Source organism: Homalodisca vitripennis, unplaced genomic scaffold (assembly GCF_021130785.1).
Source record: "Homalodisca vitripennis isolate AUS2020 unplaced genomic scaffold, UT_GWSS_2.1 ScUCBcl_4;HRSCAF=275, whole genome shotgun sequence".
NCBI classification, from domain to species: domain Eukaryota; kingdom Metazoa; phylum Arthropoda; class Insecta; order Hemiptera; family Cicadellidae; genus Homalodisca; species Homalodisca vitripennis.
Window position 1 is genome coordinate 268,350 of NW_025776145.1, and position 26,762 is coordinate 295,111.

Consider the following 26,762-nt stretch of genomic DNA (forward strand, 5'->3'; position numbering starts at 1 on the left):
TGAAATGTATATTTTCACTGAATTATCATGAATCACTGTTGGTTTTCCAGCTCTTCCCAGTTGCATTTGTCATTATGACCAGAAAAACGCAGATAGGTTATGAGGGGGTGCTCCTGTACCTTAAACGGTTAGTGCCACAGTGGGAGCCGGATGTTGTGATGGTTGACTTTGAGACAGCCATCAGAAATGCAGCCCGCTTAGTTTGGCCACATGCCAGAGTGGTGTGTTGTTTCTTCCACTACGCTCAAGTAAGTTCTAAGATTTTGTATGAAATCGGAGCAAATAACCGTGTTCTGTAGCTAAAATTTTTAGTAACAGCAAATTTGCTGACATTTTGTTGAATGTTAAAACAAGGAAAATTAACGTTTTGATGTTAAGAAAAAGAATTATTTATTCACACAATAGAACTCAAACGTTTTCTGTGCAAATCAAAACATCAGTATTAACAGTATGTATAAAAAAGCAACAGAACAACTCTTTAGTAGTTAGTTGTCAGTGACAGTGAAATGTATATTTTTACTGAAACAGTTGATATGAGCATTCTGTCTAACGTAATAATAATAATTATTATGAATCACTGTTGGTTTTCCAGCTCTTCCCAGTTGCATTTGTCATTATGACCAGAAAAACGCAGATAGCTTATGAGGGGGTGCTCCAGTACCTAAAACTGTTAGTGCCACAGTGGGAGCCGGAAGTCGTGATGGTTGACTTTATTTTTTATAACTTTATTCTATCCTAAATCAATACATCAGATGGGAGAGTAAATATTTATGAAAGAAACGAACTTATACATTTTACTGTTTTCCAATTCTGATACTGTACATGAGGATCACATGGATGCGTTCTGTGGCCCCAAACACCTTTAATATATAATTGATAACTATTTTTTTATGATTGGTCCACACTTAGCCACTTTTCAATTGGTACTCGCCATGTCATGAACAGAATATTTAAGTAAAAACAGTTAATGGTGTTGTGTCATTCTAAACAACTGTAAAACAAGATATAAATAACTAAAATATAATGTCTGTATACTCTAACTTTTGTCAAGGGATGTATTTGGTGATATTAACATGTCTTTACATCCAATATTGATTAGTACATAAACTATGTATGATAAAACAAAGTAAAATTATCATAAATGTAACTGAATTGTAACATTGCAGTTGAGCTAAGGAAAATTGAGTCCTCCCAGTGGTTGGACTACAGGAGAATTAGCGATGGGTTTCTCCATGTGGGACCGACCAGGAGAGCTTACAGGAGGCAGGACAGTGCCATCCATGTGGCGTCTGAGCAGCTGATGCTTGGACAGTGCAATGTGGCACAATTCCTGGACAGAATGTCGCATTGTACTCGTCGGCTGCAAGAGCGCTTGGGCCCGCGGAGAGTAGCGGCTCAGGAGAGACAACAGGCTGCGCCTGTCATGCCGCCCTGTTGATTATTTTAACCTTCTTGTTGACGAACCCTTTCTCAAAGCCATTATCAATGAAACCAACGCAAATGCAGTGGAAGTGTTTTTGTCTTCTGGCACTCATGAGAATTCCCGAATAAGTCAGTGGATATAACATTAGCTGAGTTCAAAAACTTTTTAGAGCTTTTTTTCATATGGGAATAGTACAAATGCCAACCATTCAAAACTATTGGAAAACAAATAAATTATTCAAAACATGTTTTTCTGAATTTATGTCTCGAGATAGGTTCCTTGTAATTTTGAGGTGCCTACATTTTGTCAAAAGTGACCCAGATTCTGAAGACCGCTTACATAAGATATGACCAGTTGTTGAGTATTTTAATAATAAGATGAACTATATCTACTCGCCAGGCAAAGAACTATCCCTAGATGAATCCATGGTTTTGTGGAGAGGTCGCCTTGTATTTAGGCAATATATCAAACAAAAGAAACACAAATATGGGATGAAGTTGTATCTTCTGACAGAAGAATGGAATCAGTTTGAAATTTTGAATTTATGCCGGAGCTTTAGATGCTTTGTCAGGAGTAGGTCACACAGAAAAAGTAGTGATGTATCTGTTATCCGAAAGGCTAGTTAAAGGTCATGCTGTATATGTTGACAACTTTTATAACAGTGTGTCATTGACCAAGAAACTTCTGGCTGAAAACAACCTACATTACTGGGACACTGCGTGTCGATAGGATCAACGATCCTTCAGAAGTTGTGACCAAAAAACTGAAAAAGGGAGAAACTGTTGCAAAATATCACGAGGGGGAAATGGTAGGGAAATGGAAGGACAAAAGGGCTGTTTTATATACATATCAAACCAGTATGAAAATGAAATGACAGAACATGTTAATAAAAGAGGAGAGGCAAAAGAAAAACCACTACCAGTTGTAAAGTATAATCAGTATATGAGCGGAATCGACCGGGAAGATCAGCTACTCAGTTACTATCCGTGTGAAAAGAAAAACCATTAAGTGGTATAAAAAGTTATTCATACACATTTTGCAGATGTGCATAGTAAATGCTTTCTTTTTATACAACAAACACAACGTAGATAATAAACTATCACTGTTGGAATTCAGGATAAAAGTGATTGATAGTCTCCTGACTCCACTAAAAACTGAAGAACCTAAAAGAAAAGCAACACAACACCTCCCATCAAAATTCCAAATGGGTGAAAAAGGCAGACCTCTACGAAGACGTTGTATCGTGTGTAATGGCAATGGGATAAGAAAGGATTCCACCTACTTTTGTGAGGCTTGTGAAGATAAGCCAGCTTTATGCCTCGAAGACTGTTTCAAAGCTTATCACAAGAATTACATTGAGATAAGTTCGTGTACATAGTGTATAAAGTTCAACTTTTGAACGTAACTAAACTGATCCCCATTTCTATATCTCATTCGCTGCTAGTCCATCTTACCAGAAGCATCGTGTTCTATATAGTCTGATCTTTTCGTGTTGTGTTAAGTACTGCAAGGGAAGCGTGGTATAATCTACCAAAAAGACGGATACCTGTATCGTAATAAGGTATTTCGGAACGGAAGAAGGTACGTCCAGTGTCGAGACGAGGACTGTGGGAGCACCGCGATATTCCGCGAGGGGGAGGCTGCTGAGATTTGGCCCAGTCCCCACAACCATCCGCCGGACGAGGTGGAGGTAGAGGTCCTGAGATTTAAAGCAGACCTGAAACAACGAGCTTTGAACGAAAGAAGGCTGACGTCTCGGGAGGTGTTTGATGCCGTCAGTCTGCAGTAAGTGTTGATAAAATTATTGAATTAAATATTTTAAAAGGCTTATTTTTCCATCTTCGTTCCAATAGATCATAATGGTCATATTTTTCATTAGTTTACTATTAATTACCAAGTTTACGTAAATATGTACAGTCTGTTCCTTAGTTATTAAATAATAAAGTTTGAAAGTACTTAATCACTACTAACGACTAGTATCGTCAATGGCCATCAGAATTAATAGTTATTAAAAACTAAAGAAGTTTTATTATGAAACTTTTATAAGTTTATTATGTTAAAAAATTTAACTATGAAAATTCTAAATCTTTAATCTTTTTTTTTATTAATATTTTTGTTCAATTTTTTTTGCTCAATAATTCAGTTGTTTTAAATTCTGGATGAATTAAAAAATAAAGAAAATTATTACAACTGATATTTTGTCTTTCTTGCTAGTCAAACGATATGTTTTTGGCCCGTACTTGACTGTTTTGTTATAATCCTCAAACAGTCAGGTTGATTTCCCAACTGAATTAGGATTAGTAAAGCCATACTAATCCTAAAAATTGAAATTTCAACCTTGTTAGTTTGAGGATTGGCATCAATATATTAAGTTACAAATTTCTTTTCTTAGGATCACTCAAATTAAAAAAAAAATTGATAAAATGGTACATTTAGGGGGGTCGGCCCCAAATTGGGTTAAAAAATTCAATTTTTTTGTTATTTTTTGTTTTTAATTCCAAATTTTGTTAGCTTTAAGAACATACTTCACTTTTTAATTTCTGTAAATTATTAAACGCGTTATGAATATTTTTCAAAATGCATGTCATCGTATTTTTTCGTCCCAGGAGAGCATGAGGCGTTCCTTTATTTGTTATAGTACTGTTATGCTGATATTCTATGACCCTAAGGCCCATACTCACCTACCAGTGTCTGTTATGGATGGAATAAAACCCATTTTCAGAGATTTGTCTAATGAAGAACTCCTTAGGAAATGCCTTCATGGTGGGACACAGAATTCTAGCGAATCGCTAAATAGTGTGATATGGTCGAGAGTACCAAAAACAACTTTTGTAATGAAAAGCACCTTAGAACTAGGTGTGCATGAGGCTGTGGCAACTTTTAACAGGGGCAACATAGTGAAGTGCCAAGTGTTGGAAAAGTTTGGTATTAATCCTGGCTCTAGATGTGTGCAAGAGATTAAACAGCAAGATCTACGCCGAATTCAAAAAGCTGAAAAAGCGCAACAAGAAATAGAGAAAAGGTGCAGAAAACAACTTTCTATTGCAAAGAAAAGGCTAGAGGATAGATATGAAGAGTTAGAGGACCCAGACAACCCCACTTATGGGGCAGGAATGCACTAGAGGTTGGCCTAATTTTAATTATCATATATTTTTTGCTTTAAAAACACGTTTTTTCCGAAAATCTAGTTTTTTAACACAAAGGTACATTTATCTAAAAAACTATTGAAGATATCTGAACAATTTTTTTTTATATTTTGTTTATTAGGTCTTCCTTTACATTTTGTATGAAGCAAATTCCTTATTTTTAAATCCTATATTTAAAAAAAAAATATTTTATACAAAAAATTCCTGGAAAAAAAGTAGTTTGGAAAAAAAATTTTTAATATCCAAAATATATATATTTTTTGAAGTTATCCATACAAACTATGCAAAAATGTCCAAAGTTTCTAGTAACACAAAAATTATGTACCTATCTCTTATACTTTTTGAGAAAAATGTACCTTAAGTAGAGGAATTTAACATGGGCTAGATAGGCCTGGCCGACCCCCCTTTAGGCACTACGTAAAATCTGCTGTACTGAAATGTATTACTTAAGCTCTAGTACTGTACTACTTTCTTGAAACCAGTAATTTAATATTTTCATCTCAATCTGGGTTCTATTATAATATCTCCACAACTTCCGCCACCTTTGTTTGAATAGCAGTGACTTAAGTCAATTTATCATAATTTTATTCTCTTTTTCTATTTAATTAAGGCTTTTGACGTTGTCGACCACAATACTGTCAGAGTAGCTTAAGGTGGAATATATAAGGTGAGTGTATGCTAACATTTTGTTGTACTTTGTTTTTATTTGGTCTCTGGTGTCTGGTACCATGAGAGAGTTTCAAGGAATATTTTCCGTCACATAGTATATTAAGGCTCTCCTCTTTATTAATACATAATTGTATTTATTTTGTTTCGAATAACAACAATTTCTTTAAAATTCCAGGATAAAGCCCTACAAATATAAACTAAAATCATTTGAAAAAAGAAACATTGGATACACATTTACAAAAATTCAATTATTTGATTTAAGTTACTTTAGTATTAATGAATTTCTCATCTCCAAACTAGGACGCTGACTGGTTGGAAAGGCATATTACTGCTTGCGTGAGGTTCTCGAGTTAATTTTAATAGGAGCTTAACATTTACTTTCTAATAATATTATATAATAATTATAGTAATCTTGGGTAGTTCACAACGTAAATCAGAATTGACACTTCAAGAAACCTTTATTGTAACTGATATTCAATAATGTTTCAAGATGGCGACCATTTAAGGTTTGAGAAGTATATAAATGGTTTTAGGATTTAGGTTTTAAGGTAGAATGTTTATAATAATATAATTTTGGCGTGGCTGTTACGAAATTAAAAAATTATAAACAGACGGACGGAAAGTAGATTGAGAATATTTTTAATTCAAGAACGCTCATTATTTGTCAGAAACAATGACAGAAAACATCGCCTAAGAAATCCCAAATACTTGATTTTAGTCAGAATTCATGGAACATGTAACGCCTGCAATCATTATATTACTTTATTCTCCTAAAGGTATCCTCGAGCTGCGGTGAGGATTGGGTTCCCGCAGGTCAGGGCAACCCTTGCTCAGTGCCGACGACTAAGAAGTCGTCCCATACCGAATTCTTTGCTGGATTTGCAAAATCCGCGATGGGAGGAACTAGGCCGCACTCTGGTCGAGGATGGCGTAGGGCAAACGTTTTTCAGAGGTGTGATCGGCCCAGGTGGACAAGATGGATGGCACGCTGCAGTGTACTTGTCATCAAGACTGCAGGCCGGTCTTATCAATACGCGGCGTGTCCACCTTGATGCCACATACAAGGTGTTGCCTGTCCAACTAGGAGCACATCTGCAACTGTTGACTGCGCACGCAGAATATTTAAATCAATTTCATGCATCTTACTATGATGATTTCACAGCTAATGCATTATATTGCCCGGTGTAATTGATTAAACAGTTATATAACAATAACTTTATTAGTAATTTGAGATATTATGAAGTAACATTTATTAAATAGTTTAATTCAACATCGAATTTTTCTATATAAATACCAAAAGTTAGTTATCAGTGACAGTGAAATGTATATTTTTACTGAAACAGTTGATATGAGCATTCTGTTTAACATAATAATAATTTTCATGAATCACTGTTGGTTTTCCAGCTCTTCCCAGTTGCATTTGTCATTATGACCAGAAAAACGCAGATAGCTTATGAGAGGGTGCTATAGTACCTAAAACGGTTGGTGCCACAGTGGGAGCTGGAAGTCGTGATGGTTGACTTTGAGGCTGCCTACAGAAATGCAGCCAGCTTAGTTTGGCCACATGCCAATTTGGTAGAAGTGTACTTAGTGTTGGTACATCATTTATAACTTTATTCTATCCTAAATGAATACATCAGGTGGGAGAGTAAATATTTATGGAAGAAATGAACTTATACATTTTACTGTATTCCAATTCTTATACTGTATAATTAGGCTATTGCAGGTACATGAGGGATCACATGGATGCGTTCCTTTAGCGTGTTTGGCCAGCCCCACAGAACAAATAATGCATTAGAAGGGTGTTACAGCCTTTTGTTGAAGAGGATGGGCCTCACCCTGGGGTCTGGGCTTTCAATGGTAATATGTAATATAGAATCGATAACTATTTTTTATAATTGTTCTACACTAAGCCACTTTTCAATTGGTATTCGGCATGTCATGAATAGAATATTTTAGTAAAAACAATTAATGATGTTGTGTCATTCTAAGTAACTGTAAAACAAGATATAAATAACTAAAATATAATGTCTGTATACTCTAACTTTTGTCAAGGGATGTATTTGGAGATATTAACATGTCTTTACATCCAATATTGATTAGTACATAAACTATGTATGATAAAACAAAGTAAAATTATCATAAATGTAACTGAATTGTAACATTGCAGTTGAGCTAAGGAAAATTGAGTCCTCCCAGTGGTTGGACTACAGGAGAATTAGCGATGGGATTCTCCATGTGGGACCGACCAGGAGAGCTTACAGGAGGCAGGACAGTGCCATCCATGTGGCGTCTGAGCAGCTTATGCTTGGACAGTGCAATGTGGCACAATTCCTGGACAGGATGTCGCATTGTACTCGTCGGCTGCAAGAGCGCTTGGGCCCGCGGAGAGTAGCGGCTCAGGAGAGACAACCGGCTGCGCCTGTCATGCCGCCCTGTTGATTATTTTAACCTTCTTGTTGACGAACCCTTTCTCAAAGCCATTATCAATGAAACCAGGAGAGAAGCGGCTCAGGAGAGACATTCGGCTGCGCCTGGCAACCAGGTTAAACACTGACACCATAATAAACATTGTATTTTTTAGACATTGTTGGAACTGGGCGCCGTACTACCACATCCAGTAATAACCAAAGACCAAAGTAATAATCAACAATATCAAAGAATAATATTGTAGATAGTAAATAACACCTCCATATCACTAACAACTTTCATTAACCCCAAACAACATAGAGATGTTTATATATGTTTGTTTCTATTGAATTCGTCGTTCATTTCAGGTACCACATGTCGCTGCTGCAGCTGTTGAACCAGAGGATGATGTAGAGGAAGGAGTAGTCCCTGTTGCGGCAGATCCACTTTCTTTTCCCCAGATCTGCGCAGTGTGTCTGTCACAGCGATCTACACATATGGTCGATCCCTGTGGCCACATGTGTTTGTGTAGTGATTGTCCAGATACACTGCCCAGATATCAGGCAAATCCACATTGTCCCCTATGCAGAAACCCAACCATTGGGGCATTTAGGGTATTTTTTAAAAATAAAATGTGTGCATTAAATTGAATGGAATTGAAAATCATTCATTGAATATACAATTTGTATACATATAGTATTAATTATAAAATTTTCAATGTAATTAGTAAAACTGTAAAAAATATATAATGTAAAAATGTTATGAGAAAATATGTAAAATTTTTTTCATAAAACTACTGTCTATGTTTGTCCAGTGTAATACCACATCTTGTACTATACTTATGGCTGACTCTTAACATGGAAGGGCTGTTATCTTTTACATATTTTATACTATCAAATATATACATAGGTTACAGGAATTTTGTAAAAATCTCAAGCCCTTTAATAAGGTCTTTAACACTATCATTTGTTTTCAATTTTTCATTATTCTAATACTCCTTTTTTGGAGTTTGAGAACAATATCCAAGTTTTCCTTGGTGATTGCTCCATGCACAGATATTCCATGTGTACCGTTTTACTGGCACAGGAGGGGTTAGCTTTGAAATTTAAAATAAACTTTTGTGAAGGTTTAAAAATAAAAGTAAATCTTCTGAAATCAATAAAGTTCAAACTAAAATAAAACTTCTTCTTAAAAAATAATCCACATTGCCCCCTATGCAGAAACCCAACCATTGGGGCATTTAGGGTATTTTTTTTTTAAATAAAATGTTTGCATTAAATTGAATGGAATTGAAAATGAATTGAATGAATATACAATTTGTATACATAGAGTATGAATTAAAATTAACTAATATTTTATATATATTAGTATTTATATTTGAAAATGAGAAAAAGTCTGATGCATGGAATGTCGAAGGAAAAACAATATATATATATATATATTTGTTGTTAAGTAATACTAACACAACAACACATAAAATCTAAATTATACATACTAGTGTTTCTAATACCTCTTTGGTATATGTTTGATCCAAATGTGATGCGAAACGTGAAAAGGGACCATTTGATGGGGAACAATATTTTTCAATAAAGCTAAATAAAAATATCAGGGTTAAGTTTGGCCATGTTTGGTTTTTGGGCTATTTTAAATTAAAAACTTCTTCTCTATCTGGAAAGTACATTGAAATCACCTAAAACAGCTGTAAACATGTTATTATTCAAGCGCGTCATTGTTTAGAAAATGGACCAAATGTAGTTATGGAAATTTAACATAGGAGCGACATTCGGTACCTTTTCTTTGTAAAAGACACAGGCTCAGAAAGTGGATGCTCCTGCATTCTACCGGCATTTTGACAAATTACAACCATCTTTTACACAATGTAGAACGTTGTTCAATTTAAATTAAACGTTCCCAAGCATTCGTTACCTTTTCTGCCATGGAAAATAATGAAGCGAATATAAGCGACAAATGGTCCCTTTTGATTGATAGACTAAAGTTTTAACAATCAACATGAATAAATAGGTTGTTTTCACACAAAAATAATAATGAAAATTAAAATGCTAACATTATTCATTTACTATCTTTAATGCTGTCACCCTCAGTACAGTGACCAATTGAAGCAAACAGATGACAGTGGAACACAACATTGCATCAGCTGTTTTATAACTCAGCTGTTTATTCTGTTATTCATAATGTCCATTAATAGTTCAGTTGTAGCTGGTTTTTCATGAGTAATGTTGTTATTCGTATTATAGTGAATCAAAATGAGTGATAGACTTTTACGTCTGTTAAATGAAGTTGGTTTACACAATATTTCCGAGGAAGATTATGAAGTGTACGAAGATTATTTCACCAACAGAGGGGATGGAGATGAAAGTGATAAATCAAGTGATGCCAGTGATATAGACGTCGTTCAAGACAATGCAGATGCTTCAGTTAACCTTTCAGACATAACCCTATCTGGTCTCAGAGACTTGCCAGTATTGGATGGCACTCAAGGTAATATTTTGGAAAATGTAACAATAGATGACTGTATCATACAAATAGAACAAGAAGGCAATAACAATGAAATTATTGATGAAGATGATGCTGGAGGCCCTCTTGTTGTGATAAATGATTTTGAACAGGAAGTTATTGATGAGGACTCCAATGCTGCAGATAAAAATACAATCACACAATTTTTACAAACTGGATGTGGATGCAACATTGTTTGTTGTCGACAGTTTACAGTAGATGACTTTGTCACAATGCGTTTGGAATGCGCAGAAATTGATTATTATGAAAACAATGTAAATAAACTGGACAAAGTAATAATGGGCCAACTTCGATGTTTGACAGTTGATTCAACTATGACTGCTCGCTCCCACCAATCACAGATAATCCGTGTTAAGCCTAGAACATCCTATATGTTAAAGGGCCTTGAAGTTTGCCAGAGTACGTACATGTTTGGACATAACATCAAGATCAAAAGGCTTGAGCGATTGAAAAAAATGTATAATGATTCTGGACTTGTAGCAAAAGTGCATGGTAACATTGGTAAATCAAAGAAAAAATAGCTTATTCAAGGGCTGAAAAAGTTGTTAGATTTCTCCAAAACTATGCAGAGCAACAAGCAGTCTTTTTACCTGGCCGGAGCAGCACTGTTTATAATTCAAATTTAAGACTACTTCCATCCTCTGAAACTAAACGTACAGTCTATGAAAAGTACCAGGCTTATTTTAAAGAAGCAGACCAAGAGGAACCTGTTTCCCAGTGTACATTTACTAATATTTGGAGACAGACTTGTAAGGACATAATAATTCTCCGCCCGAGATATGACCTATGTCTTACATGTCAGAAACATTACACATCAGGAACAATGTTGGTTGTGGCCACTGAAAAGGAAAAATGCAAAATCTTCAGAAAATGCAGTCCCATCTTCAACTTGTCTCTAAAGAAAGAAATTTTTACAGACAAAAAATAAAGGAGACTGTTGAAAACTTTAATAAGAAAGAAACATTTCCACCGAACTCCTGTCTTCTTGATGCAGAAGTGCATTACAGTTTTGACATGGCACAAGTGCACATACCGAGCAACCCTTTACAACCAGGACCCATCTATTTCTTAGTACCTTTTAAAGTAGGGATATTTGGAGTAATGTGCGAAACTTTTGATAAACAGGTAAACTATCTCATACTAGAGAGTGTTAGCACCAGCAAAGGGTCGAATCTTGTTGTAAGTTTTTTTGGCAATTATTTTAACAACCAAAGCCATGGGGAAACAACCATGTACATTCATGCAGATAACTGTGTGGCCCAAAATAAAAACAATATTTTATTGGGCTACCTCGCATGGCGAGTTTGCCAAGGAAAGAACAACAAAATTGTATTATCATTCTTGCCTGTTGGTCACACAAAATTTTCTTGTGACTGGGCCTTTGGATTACTGAAAAAAATTCAGAGTCACCCACATATCGTCAGTGAGTGAGTTTGTCCAGACAGTGGAACATTCTACACCAACCTCAAAAGTGAACACTGCAATTGCAGTTGGAAATGAGAGAAAGGTGATGTTGCTGTAAATGTTCACGATTGGCAAAGGCTTATTCACTGAACATAAATGTACCAAAGTGCCAAAAATCACTAAATTCGACCATTTTGAGTTTGCCTCTAATAATAAAGGCAAAGTAGTGTGTAAATCTGAGTTAGATGGCATTGAGTTTGTGCACACCATCTTCCCAGACAAAAATGGACCTGCTGGATTTCCTGAGGTTATCCAACCACCTGGGCTTTCGGAAACTCGCAAGAACTATCTGTACAAAAATATTAGACCATATTGTAAGGATGAGTTCAAGGATTTGATGTGTCCTGCTCCAAGTAGATGTCCTGAAGAACTTGAGAAAAAAGTCCGAGAGATACTGAGAATCCTGACCCTACCAGAACTTTGGATGTTGCAGGACCTTCCCGTCCGGCCAAGCGCAAGCGTACACTTTAACAACCTCTATCTTTTCTAAAGATGGACAATTTAAATCCATTCTTTTTCATTTTAAAGATAGGTCTTGACAAAGGACATTCCAAAGAACATTTTGGTGAAAGTCTCATTTCTTAAATATGTTAAATGAGAAAAATAAAATGTGTTTAGTAAACTTGTTTAGTAAACTGTGTTTAGACCATGTTTTTCTCAAAACTCCCTTTTTTCGTCAGTTACAATAAAACCGTTATAGCACACCCAAATATAAATATATTTTATATGGTTTGAATAACAAAATGTCCAGAATTTTATTCCTAATAAGATTATAAAAATAACTAAATTTTTTTGGTCGACAAATGGTCCTATTTTACGTTTCACACAAATAGTATTTTGCTGACACTTGTTATTAACAACTGTACTATAAATATGACAGTGGCAACCAGGAGTACATAAATTTAGCCATCTTGTTTTTCCTTTGTGCTCTTAAGTGACCGTTACTTTAAAATGTGTGTGCATCTTGTAAAAAGTGTTATGTGAACTGTGATGGTGCTCTGTAAGTAATATGTGACTGTTTAGACTATATTATATGTGACATTTTATATTTTAAGCTTTATAGACATTATTATTTTAGTTTTAGTTAAGAACTTTGGCCTTTGTTAACGGCAAAATTATGGCAGGAATCGCCTCACTGTCTTCTCCCCCCTCGCCGTCACCGCTCCGGCCGCCTACACGCATGAGGCCAACAATTTATACTGCCCCCGCAGTTTCTAGGCCTGAGAGCGGCATGTCCAACGCCTCTTCGGCTTCAGAAATGGAAATTCCCCCCTTGCAATTGCCCCATATTCTCCCTATATACATTGACTTTACCCCAAGTTGGTACACCCACGCGGCTGCCATACACCAACTTGTGAACCGTGATCTAAACGCCCGTAGTGCAAAAGGCGAGATAATAGTGGAAACCACAACCATTGACAATTTCCGCACTATACAAAAATATCTAATTGAAAACAAAGTAAAATTTTTCACGCGGTCCCTACCCGGCACTCGCCCCCTGAAAGTGATATCAGGACTACCGCCATTTACAACACCGGAGCTCATCGCTGATGCTCTGGTTGAAAAGAATTTTGACGTGGGTAACGTTTTTAAGCTAAGAACTAGCAGAGGCGAGACGGGGCTGTGGGTAGTCACACTCCAGCCAGACAGGGACATTGAGACCTCAAATACCCCCGCGGACATTTACAAACTATCATCACTGTTTTACGTGAAGATTTAAGTAAAGCCTTATAGGAAACCACCCGGGTCGATACAGTGTCACCGCTGCCAGCATTTCGGCCACGGCAGTGGCAACTGCGGCAGGGAGCAACGCTGCATGCGATGCGGCGGGCCACACAATGTGACAGCATGCCAAAAACCGGCTGGTGAAAAGGGAACTTGTTGCAATTGTAGCACAAACTACAAGGGTTGTGAGGCTTTTAAGCCTAAAAGCCCAAAATAGCCTGAAAAATGAGCCTGAGGCCTTTCTAAAGGCCACCGGAGCGCGCGCCCCTCATTGGTGCAGAGCGGCAGCCAACCAGTGCCGCGCTCCCCCACCCCCGCGCGAAACGAGGGAGGTGACTGCCGCCGAGCCGCCCAGCCACTCCACTCTTCATTCAAGCTTTTTATTTTATAAATTCAGTGAAATTGTGTTGTGTTTGTGCTCCCCATTGTGTAACTGCCGTGGACCTAAGTTTAATTTGAAGTTTTAATTGTTATTTATTCATTCAAGCTTTTTTTATATAAATTCAACGCCTAAACAGCGCTGCTTCGGCCCACTCCTCCATCATGGACACGCATCCCCTAGACAGAAATGCGACTGCCCCTAGTTCCCGCATCCCACCCTGTACATCGACAGCTTTCAAGGATGGCACGCCCACGCCGCCGAGATCCACAAAATTACTGGCGGCGACTTCCACGCAATCTGTAAACAAAGTGAGTACGTCGTTAAAACTAGTACTGTGGACAATTTTAGGCTAGTACAAAAATACCTAACTGATAACAATATATCGTTTTTTACACGTTCACTGCCAGGCACTAGGCATACTAAAATAGTTATAGCGGGCTTGCCGCTAGATGTAACAGGCATTCAATTTTTTTATGAATTGACTGACAAAAATTTCGCAGTAGGCGAAGTTTTTAAATTAAAAACAAGACGAGGATAGACTAGACTTTGGGTAGTGTCTCTACTTTCGGACTCAGCTAGTGAAGGTGAAACCAGACTAATATTAGTGAAGTGTACAACATAGACAAACTATTTTATGTTAGTGTACATATAAGACCTTACAAAAAAACGGCCGGCCCAATTCAGTGCCACACTGCCAACAGTTTGGTCATGGCTCCGGCAATTGTGGAAGGCCAGTTAAGTGTGTTAGATGTAGTGGGCCTCATCAGGCCAGAGAGTGTGGGAAGCCCCAGGGTGTGCGTGGCCTATGCTGCAATTTTGCGGCGGGCAGCACAACGCGATCTACCGAGGCTGCCAGAAATAATTGGCATCGCCCCGCGCCGGCAGCCGGTGAAAGGACAGCCTTTTTCCCAAGCTGCGCGCGCCGCGCTCCCATTGGCCGGCCGCGCGGCCCAGTCACAGCGCACCACGCGCCCAGCCGCCACGCGCCCTGCCGTCACGTGCTCAGCCGCCACGTGGTCAGCCCCCCCGCCATTGGACGAGAGCGGCGACCAACCAGTGCCCGCCATCCCCCCCACCGCTAACGCCCAGTTTAGCGACCCTGCGCCCCTGGAGCCATCAATTTACGGCGAGCTGCGGACCGACGACCACGGCGAGGAAGACGACTCGGAGACCGAGAAAGAGAGCAGGAGGAGGCGACGTCTACCGAGGAACCCCGCCAACAGGACGACCGGGCCGAGGACATGGGCAAAAGCCGTCAAATCCCCGGATTATCCCCAGAAGACCGCCTAGCAGCCGAGGAATGCAGCAGAGCAGCGCAGGTCAGCGCAGACCACCCGCCCAGCGGACACCAACGCCCCGCCAGCAGCTAGGCCACACCAGGCCCGGACTACAAACGAGGAGCAAGAAAACGGCCATTTTCAAGGCCACCAAACCCTTGACCAGGAGGAAATATCCACACTGCTTAGAGTAATACTCGAGCAACTAACAACCGTAACTCGGACTCTGCAGTCGCTGGCCTCTCTCCTTGGCTCCCACCATGGCTAGATGCCCGCAGCTGGTATCTTGGAACTGCGATGGAGTCAGGCACAAGCGCGCTGAACTCATCCAGTTCCTGGCCGAGTGTGACATCGACGTGGCCCTGCTGCAGGAGACACACCTGTCACCGAGGACACCCTTCTCGGCCCCAAATTACGCAGTCTATAGGTCTGACCGCCCTCAACGGCAACCAGGCCGAGTACACCGCCGAGTTCCACACAGAGTAATAGAGAACCGTGGCATGACGACCGAGCATACGACAGTGGCCGTATCCTTCGGTGGCCCAGAAATTCAACTCTCCTCCATCTACTGCAGTGCTACAGCGCCAATAGACCCGGATGACCTGGGCAAATTATTACGCCCCAACTGCCCAGCACTAATAGCAGGCGACTTCAACGCCAAACATACGGCATGGGGCTGTGTGGCTACTAACACAGCTGGCAGACTAATCAGGCAACACCTGAGGCGGATGCCGCATGTTCAACTCAGTGTGCCCGGGGAACCGACCCGCTATCCCAGGATAGTGAACCACCGGCCCGATATACACTAGATATAGCACTACACAGCGGCATAACAGTCCCAGTGACGGTTGGAGTCGCCTGCGACCTTACCTCTGACTACCTACCGGTCATCATAATCCTCGACCGGCATCAGCGACCTTGATCATGCACCTATTGTGGAAGCCTATCTGGAGGAAGACGCACGTGTGGAGATGGAGACGGAGGACAGCGATGAGGAGGAAGTGCCACCCATTACGGAGCTGGAGGTATCCAGAGCCCTGGCCGGACTAAAGCCCAGGAAAGCCCCGGGTTTGGACACATTGGGACCACCAGCACTAAGAAGACTACCACCATGGGTGGTCACATGGCTCACCATACTCCTAAACAGCTGCCTGTGACTTCATAACTTCCCATCACCGTGGAAAATAGCAAAAATAATCATGCTACCGAAATCAGGGAAAGATCTGACTCTTCCAGGTAGCTATAGGCTAATCTCCCTACTTCCAGCCCTCTCAAAGGTACTCGAGAGACTCGTACTTGCACGTTTCACCGAGGAGTTTTATCTGGCACTGAGGGAGGACCAGTACGGTTTCCGCCGTGGCCACTCCACTACACTTCAACTATCCAGGGTAATGACAGATATTGCCAACAACGCAAACCTGGGCCGAGTGACCACAGCTGTTTCGGTGGATGTCAGCAAGGCATTCGACCGAGTGTGGCACGCCGGCCTTAACTACAAGCTGGCCCACAGCCCTCTCCCCGACTCATCCGGCAAGTAATAAAATATACCTGTTGGACAGAAAATTCAGGATTTCTGTTGGCGGGACAATGTCTACCACCAGAAACACAAGGCTCTGTACTAGGGACAATCTTTTATCTATGGTACACCAACGACATTCCAGTCGCCCCCGGAGTCTCGAGCGCTCTCTATGCAGACGATGCTTTATTCTACTTAACATCGATGAATGCACTGCATTCTACCAGACCCATCCAGACACAGCTAGACCTACTAGCACCCTGGATGAAAAATGGAGGATCAAGGCCAATGCGGATAAGTGTGAGGCTATTTGCTTCACAAAGAAGAGGCTTGGCAACGTCCTCCATAACAGTCTTGCGTGGATATCGTCAACGAGATATCTAGGGATGAAGATAACCAGCCTGCCTGCCTACCTGCTCAACTACCTACCCGCCCGCCGAGTAAGAGTTCACCGAGTCGGCGCCCAGGCGTAGACACCGGCCGCCCCGCAACCCAGCCAACCGGGCCACGACTGCCCGGTCCTGGGCAGACGTCGCAAGGGACGGAGCCGATGTGACGACTGATGACGTCTTCAACCAGCCCGGACCGGTGGAAGCTCCACGGCCGACCCTACCAACTAGTGAACCCGATATCGGGAAACGGCTCCCGCCCGTCAACACTTTTAAGCCCAGGCAAAAAGGCCAATTTCAAGGCCACTCTGGACCTTTTACTCGCCCCCACCAAGGACTCCCCGCTGTCCCAGATCCCCAACTCCCAAACGTAAACGCCTTTCTGGTCAAGGTTCTCGACCAGCTATCTGCGGTGGTACAGATGCTACAATCCCTGGCGGGTATGCTGGACTCCTAGGCCGACTCCTACAACGCAGTCACCCATGGTTAGGACGCCTAGGATTGTCTCCTGGAACTGCAACGGCCTCCGAGGGAAGCGGCACCAGCTTCTGCAGTTCCTAGGCGAATACGATACTGAAATCACCTTGCTGCAGGAGACTCACCTCACACCGCAGACACCATTCAGCATTCCCAACTACTTTGTTTACAGAACAGACCGACCACCCCATATAACCCCGGAAGGTGGAACAGCCATCCTAGTTCACCGCCGGGCCCCTCACCGACATGTCCCACGCCTCGGATGGTCCACGGAAGTGACTACGATCGCGTCCTGCTTCGGAGGACCAAAGATGGAGCTCTTCTCCGTGTACAGTCCGCCGAGAACACGGCTCGATCTCGCCGAGCTCGACCAACTTCTCCGACCGGGTTGCCCAGCAGTTGTGGCCGGCGAATTCAACGCCAAACACACATCCTGGGGTTGTGTTGTGAACAACTGCGCAGGCCGCCAACTACTAAACTTCCTCGACATTCGCCCCCACGTCTCCCTGACTGCACCGGTGGAAGCCACTCATTTCCCCGGCCAACAACAACACCGCCCCGACATACTAGACTTTGTACTTCACTGCAATCTTCCCGCCCCACTCGACGTCTCTGCTGTGCAGGATCTATCATCTGACCACCTCCCAATTACTATACACTTCAACGACTACTTTGACCGACTTCTACCCCCTAGGAAGAGACAGACCGTGGACTGGACCAGATACTATAACTATCTGGCCGACAGACCACTCTCTCCCCGACCTCCCGCAACTGACATTGAACTAGACGCTGGCGTCTCAAAACTACACACCTGCCTACAAGAAGCCAAGGATCGCTCTGCAAGACCAGCCACAGACCGGCATGACTACCGCCGCAAACTCCCGAGTCATCTCATGGACGAGATCCTACTGAGACGACAACTCAGGCGGAGATGGCAGCGGACAAGGTTCACTGACGACAGGGCAGCCTTTAATCGCCAATCGCAGAGGGTTTCCATCTTGCTGCAACAACATGGAGAGAGCCGCTGGAGGGAGTTTGTTGACACTCTCAACACAGACGACGGCTCCATCTGGCGGATCACCTGAACCCTCAGAGGCAATAAGAGGACTGTCTGTCCCATCCAAGGACAGAACGGCCTGGTTTACACAGCCTAGGAGAAGGCCGAAGTCTTCGCCGACACCATGGAGGCTCAGTTCTCTCCCAACCATGACACTGACGACCCAGAACACTCCAGTACAGTGGAGAGCTTCCTGGAAGCCACCAACCAAGACGACTTGCTAGAACCGGACGAACTGCCCACCATCACGGAATCTGAAGTCGCCCGAAGAAGGCCCCGGGAGCAGACCGATTGGGCACCCCAGCCCTAAGCAGGCAAAGCTTATCCTGCTCCCGAAGCCTCTTAAAAACCTCACCCTACCCGACAGCTACCTCCCAATCTCCCTCCTACCTTCTTTGTCGAAAATCCTAGAGCGACTCATTCTGGCCCGTTTCCCGAGGACTTCCACACGGAAATCCGCAAAGAGCAATACGGCTTCCGTCGGGGTCACTCCACCACCCTCCAACTGACTACAGTTCTCTCGGACCTCACTGACTGATCACCACCGCAGTCTCCCTGGATGTCAGCAAGGCCTTTGACCGCGTCTGGCATCAAGGGCTCCTGTACAAGTTGGCCCACAGTCCACTTCCTCGCAGTATGTTCAGACTCCTCCAATCTTACCTAGCAGACAGAACATTCTGTCTCAGTGGAACAGGCCGCGTCGTCCTCTCGGCCCATCACCGCGGGCGTGCCACGGGGATCTGTACTGGGCCCAATGCTGTACCTGTGGTACACAAATGACATCCCAGTCATTCCCAGGATGTCTCTCGCCCTCTACGTTCTACAGTAACTCGGCCACCATCCGCCAATCGTGTGCCTACATGAGAAGACAAATGGGGCATCTGGACCCCTGGAAGTGGAAGGTCAGGATCAACACACAGAAGACCGAAGCTATCTGCTTCACTAAACACCCGCAGTATCCGGCACAGCGCGAGAAGATTCATCTGCAGGGGGACCAACTAAGGTGGACCAAGTCCATTAAATACTTGGGAGTCGTGCTTAACAGGACTCTAACGACTGGGCTTGCCGCCAAAGGGAGGATCCGCCTTGCAATGGCCGCCCGTCAAGGCCTGTCGGCCCTACTGAGACCTCACTCCGGACTTCCTACCAACACGAAGCTGCTGCTCTACAAAACGATAGTCCGATCCATCGTGACAAACGCGGCTCCAGCCTGGTATCCCTACACCTCCAAGACGACCAGGAAGGCACTAGAAGCCTTCCAGAACAGGACGCTCCGCCAACTGACGAACACAATATGGTTCGTCAGGAACACGGCGTCCTACGGTCTGCAGGACTACCCAGCCTGCATGAATTCATCACTGGCCAAGCGAGAGCCTTGTATGCAGCAGCAGCTGAATCCACGTGGGATCACATCCGTGAGTGGGCAACCAGATAAGCCGTCCATCCGTGGAAAATCCCACAACTGAAGGTAATACTAGACGACCCACTCTAGAAGAATGAATAAACAACAACAAAAGCGAACGACTCTCCACTTCACTTCACTACCCAACCTACTAGACTACTTTTCACCGACCGAAATTAAAACCACACATTCAACAATTTCCCACGACCCAAGGCAGCAATAGCCCCTCTTGGGGCTGGACGTACTGATGTCCAGTAGCCATTCTGCTTGTTGCAGAGACGCTACTTCAGAAGAGACAAGTGTCCCGGCCTACCCGCTGCCTGCCTGAGTACATCAGCTGAGTTATAAGTCACAAGGACAAGTCACAGTTTTGAGGTTAGTCTTGTGCATCAAACAATAGTGTATGTTGTGTTTTGTTATTACTAACATTAGTTGCAGATGTTTATGTGATTTATCAAAACATTGTTAGGTTAGTTCTTTCATTTAACTAATGGCTAGCACATTACATATGACAATAGAAGAAATCATTCTTCTACTAGATGAATTCGAAGAAAGTGGGCAAACTTCTGAGTCAGCTAACATTATTGTTTTACCTTTAGACAATGTAGATTGTGTTACGAACGAAGAAAATATAAATGAAGAGGCTACTAAAGATGCAGAAGTCTTTGAAGTATCACGCAGACTTGAATTAGAAATCAGAAGTGATAGTAACCTAACAACTATGCCTACTGAAAGTTATTTTGAAAACTCACACGAGGGTAGTCTTGATGCTTTTAAGAATAGATCTCCGTCTATCAATGACATAGATATGGTTAAAAATATTTTAAAAAAATGAATAGTAAAAAAGTAGTAAAGAAACGTTGTAGTACACAATCACCTTGTAATAGGCCCTCTAACGTTTCTAAGCGTAATAAACAAAGAAATCCCAAAATGGAGCAGAGTTGGGAAAAAACTGTGCCTTCTTACGGGTTCCCCAAAAAGGGTAACTGTTCTGATGTAAATAAAAATAATTTAAAAGAAAATTTTGATAATAAGTCTCCTATAGAAATATCCGAGACACTTTTTACATCTAACATCATGAACAACATATTGACAGAAACAATGAGGTAAACAATGAAGTATGCAGCTGAAGTAAAAAATTATCAAATATTTTCAATTACTGTTGAAGAGCTCAAACTTTTTATGAGCATACTATTGATAACAGGTTATAATAGACATAGGTTTTTTTCATAATGTGGAAAATGACATTCTTTTGGTGAGATGAACGACAACAGTATCGTTACTGTGGCTACAAATTTTGATACTATAGAGCCAATGGGTACGGCTATGCGATAGAATAAAGAGCAAAAGAAAGAAAGTGCAGTTCCATTTCCCAAGCTCATAAAGAACTACAGCAGTTCCATGGGAGGTGTTGATTTACACGATTGGTTGGTTTACAAGTATAACATCAAAATTAAAGGGAAAATATGGTACTGGCCACTATTTATCAGGATCCTTGATATGGCCATAGTAAATTCGTGGATAATCCATAAAATGACCGCTGAAAACCAACTCACCCTTTTGGATTTTCGAAGAGCTGTAACGGTGATCTATCTAAAGTCTGGCACCTTGAGGGAACAACTGGGACGCCCTATAACAGTGAGCCCTCGAAGTCAGTTGGCAGGACCCTTTGAAGACACAAGGTAGGACAGAAAAGATCACATCTTATTCTCGAGAGACAAGCAGAGTGAGGTGCCAGATGATAGACTGTGCCTCAAAACCTCTACCATACTGCAAAAAGTGCAATGTTACACTGTGCAAAAGGTGTTTTGGACCTTATCATTCTAGGTAAAGGAACTGTTTGTGTAACTTTACTAATTTTTCAAAATAGATTTCCTTATATTTTTTTATACATTCATTCAAAAGTAATATTATGTTTTCAGACAGTTTTCTTATTATTTGATCAACTTTATGTAATAACCTCTTGTAGTTACTAAAGCTAACCTTATTGACCACTGTCGTATTTATAGGACAGCAGTTATTTATAAGAAAAAAATTTTTTTGCAATAAAATTTTATAAAAACTGTATTTAAGAGTGTATTTTGACCCCAAATACACAATTACATAATGAAAACTACTTAAAAATAAATTGGTAGATAATGGGTTAAGTTTATGGTAAATAGTATCAGAGTTTAACTTAATTATTATATCATGTTTGACACGTGTAAGAGTATTTCTGATTCTAATTAAGTATATACATAACATCACAGCTGAATCTGCCTTGTCATCCCGACCAAGAAAACACAAATCTCGGACCACACAAGTCTCGGAAACTTACTTCGGTCAAAAAGCGTATATTTCCAGTCCTTATCATATATTTCAGGTTCATATATATTTCCAGTACCACAGTAGAGTTAACATTGTTGTCCTGACTAATTAAAAATATATACTTACGTAGGACCGAGAAGCTTACTTCGGTTAGAAAGTGCCTACTTCAGATCGTTTAAATTCACTTACAATGTCAAATTTTAGCTTGAAATATTTTCTTGATCAAATTCTAGATACGTTCGATTATCTAAGGTGAGTACTTAGTAACTCAACTTAAAAATCGCTATCCGACTTACCATTCTTTTAAGGTTGGAGTACAAATAGCCCATTGGGATAAGGTATTTTTACCTGAACTTTGGCCTACTGGTGCATACGTAAATCGATTCTGGTTCTCACGAAAACACCTTAGTGAGGCGAATAGTTCTTTTTTGGAAAAAGCCACAATGCACAACTGGATACTTAAGTAAGTACGTTGACTTGTTGAAGAGGAATCCAAAGCCTATCCTAACCTATGGTGATATGGCCAGTTCACCTTGATATAAAAGGTTTACTCAACAAAACTGATATTCTTAGTTTTATTGCAGTTCAAAATCAGTGTGATGTTATCTCCATATGTGAACATTGGTTAACATTGGTCAGCAACTCATCAAAAGACTTAGTGTTGCGTCTCGTAGAACCAATTACAGGATCCAATAGAAATATCACAGGAGGCAATTCTTCTTTGGATCTAGCAGTCACCCTTCAAGATGAACATTCACTAACTTATCTAGGTACAGTAAGAGGATCTAGATGATTTGTTCCAGGGAACTTTTTAGCAGATCCGCATAGGGAAGTAAACAGCAGTATTTTCGGTTACCATGAAAAAGCCTCTTTTGTCTCATATGTACAAAAAAAATAAAAGTTGTGCTTGCCATTTAACTATGCATAAGGAAGGCGAGATTGATATCAACACAGGCGACCAGAGAAAGCCTGCCATCATAACTAAATACAATGAGACTAAGTTCAGTGTTGATATCCTTGACAAAATGTGTGTTCAATACGACATTGCAAGAAATTCAAGAAGATGGCCGCTAACAATCTTTTTTCATCTGCTAAACGTTGGTGGAATCAATGCATTGAACATTTATAGAGCCAACCACAACAACGTCAACGTCAACCGAAGTGATTACTTGACACAATTAGCCGTTTGATCAAGCCAGCTATTCAAAGACGCATCAATCAAGCAACGATACGTAAAGAAATAAGGACTAAAGGAAAACTGCTTTTAAATCAAAATGAAGAAAACCAACACCAGCAGCAACAACCAAGAGGGACTGCCAGCAAGGGCCGATGTTTCATCTGTCCAACAGCCAGAGACAAAACAACGAGGAAAGCAAAGCATGTGAAAACTGCAATAACTGGGTGTGCTCTGACCATCAAAATACTGTTTGTGGGCGATGCTACGAATAAATTTATTTGAGTAACCTCTAAACTAGTTCTTTTTATGTATACAAATCTCAATTTAAATCCAATTTTACCTGCAATTTATAAAAATTTTATACTAAAGTGTAATGTATATGTGTGTATTAAAAAGGTTAAAAATAAAAAATAGATTATAGTTATAACCCATGAAATACATTCTGTTCATAAACATATCTCAAACAAATTAAAAACAGGTAAAACATTATAGATTATGTTGGGGGACAATAGTCCTCCACGCGACCATTTACGTAATCAAAGAGGCGCAACTACTGGAGTGTTAAATCAATATATATACACATACAGAATCACGAAATGCAGGGGAAGAAAGGGGCAAGTCCACAAAATGCCCCCTTTTCCCCAGTAGATTTTGTTATTCAACAGCAAAGTATTATTTTTTATCTCTGAAAATTTCAACATGGTATGGAAATAATAGCAATTATGGTGTTTAAATATAATTTATGAAGGTAATGTTAAAATATGGCAGCCTATTATTTGTTACCAAGGAAACATAAGAAACTTAAACTTTAAAAAGTAATTCCTGAAAATTTTGTTTTGATAAATTTGGCCCATTTTACCTCTGGACCCTTCAAATGCAGTTCTTTCAGCTGTGAAGCAGCTACCAACTGTTAGCTTTAGCAACTTAAGCTTAACACTTGTTAGTGTGAAAACAACGGGGCGAAATATTACACGAGTTTTTCTATATGCAATAGTTTTTATTTAATATAGTATCAGAGTAATACATACAGTTAGATACAAGTTTTAACATAAAGAAAATTTTCAATTAAACACTTAATAAGCATCAACATACTTTTTTAAGATCGTGTAACTAAAAAATATAAATGAAACCAATTCAGTTATATTAAAGTCATCCGTGTCGGAAAATTGCATTTCACTGGACACAGGCGTTGCCGGAGCTGATGTTAGTGACGAAGAGTTCTCAGACGCAACAGGATTGTTTTTATAGCATTTGTGCTGTGTATGAATATGTGGTTCGAAGAGGTTCAAATTTGATTGAAAAACAATATAATCATGATTTTGGAACAGAGCTGTATTCCTTGATGTCGAATGGGTTCGATTTGTGAATGTTCATTATTGGCCAAATCGTTGTTCAAGAATATTCCCATTATAGAGTGCATTGTCGCTGACCTTTTGACAGTGTCGTAGCTTCTAAGCTTTTTCGCAACTAAGTTTCCAAAATCAGCATTCGTTAGTTAGGTTAGTGTCTACGCTTCGTTGCATGTTTGAAGCACATAATGTCAATATTGAAAATGTGTGTCCAGTCTCATGTCTTCAATTGGTCGTTTTTTCCCCTGTTCAAGTGTCCGGAACGGGTTTTACTGAAATTATGGTCGATGACGGAGCACTAGAGGGTTACCCTGGAGCACTAGGAGTGTTCTCTTGGGGTTCATGTACTACCGGCAGGTCATTGTCCTGTTCATCCGTTTGTTTTTCTATATCATTCTGAAACAAACAATAACACATATATGAAGGGCACAGGGGAAAAAGTGCTCAATTTTTTCACATTTTTTTATTTCACCGTTGCTTAGCAGGCAAGAAATGGATTCACGTGGTTATATCATTTGCGGGAAAAACGGGTTATATCACTAATAAATTAATAGTTGAAAATATTGGCTACAGGGGAATAAGGAGTTACGTGCAGCGCTACTGGGGAAGAAGGAGTCAAATGCATGACTGAAAGTGTGTTGCCTTACAATCATCACACTGAAAGAAGTGAAGTTTCTCGCCAATTAATTATATTATCTGTTTTTTACAATTATAATAGTTATTACTAGAGCTATCTGTTTTCAAATTAACTGGAATCAGGTAATGACTCAGCTGATGTAAATAGTACTCTATTTTGATCCTAGTAGCTATTGTTTTCATTTCAGTCAGACTGTTTTGTGTGTTGAATGAGGTTAGTTGTGTTTACTAAAATTGGGATTTTGGTACTTTGGGATTATACCGACCACACCCAGACATGAATCGTTATTTAACATTTTGCTTCTACTGATTACTAGATTAGCGTAGAAGACTATTTCGTCAGTATAAAACAGGAATTGTCTTATCGCAAACCCCTCCCCATCCTCAGACAGAGGTCAAAGTCGAGCGTCTAGTAGATAACGTGATTGCAGAGCCTCGCCGCCCGTTCAGCTGGTGCATCGCTTTGTTGTACTTTCGTGTTTTACCTCTACATTTCTCCAAACACAAAAATTTAACAAAAACAAACATTTACCAAACTAAACTCTTTATTAAAAAAACACTCAAAACTTGTTTTTATTCTTGATCACATTCCGCCACCCAAAATGCGAGTGCCTCCGGCCATCAGCGCGGGCTTCGACAGCACCTTCGGTGCTGCCCCGCGCTGATGTCGACGAAAGAAAAACATCCCTCGAGATAGTACCTATCAGTAAAATATCAAATTCTAGAGGGGCTAATCAGAAATATAAATTGAATTGAAATGGAAAGGCAATTATGTACCGTGCAAATCACGTGATGCCGCGCGGCCTGCCGTAATCAGGATTCTCGAGAAAGATAAGATAACAGCGACAACAATACCGATCACAATACCTGGAAATGCTTGTAAGTTTGTAATTTTGTAATTGAAGAGTTGTTTTTTCGTTCTATCATGTTTGTTTCTATAAATTTCTATTTTTGTGTTCTTCATACTGGTGTGGTCGGTATAATCCCAAAGTACCGGGATTTTACTTTGTAGATTGTTTTAATTGATACAATCAAACAATGAGTGAAAGTGAAAATGTGGAGTGTCCTGAGAGTGATAAAAAAACTAGAAAACGTAAAGTACATGGAAGAATGTGTGATGTAACCAAAAAAATTAGGGTGCAGGGACATGAGGCTGGTGCATCTTGTAAGTGTAGATATGTGTTTTGAGAAAGTAGGCCTAACATTGGAAATAAGACATAAGATTTTACAACAATTCAACCTATTGGAGACCACTAACGAACAAATTTCTTATCTGTGTGGTCTGATTTATATTGTACCGGTTCAAAAACGGCGGCCTAAAATACCCTCTGACTCTTCAAAAGTAAGAGATGTATCTTGCAAATATGAAGTAAGATCAGCCCAAAACGGAGTGGTTTTTGAATGCGAAGTTTGCCGTAAGAC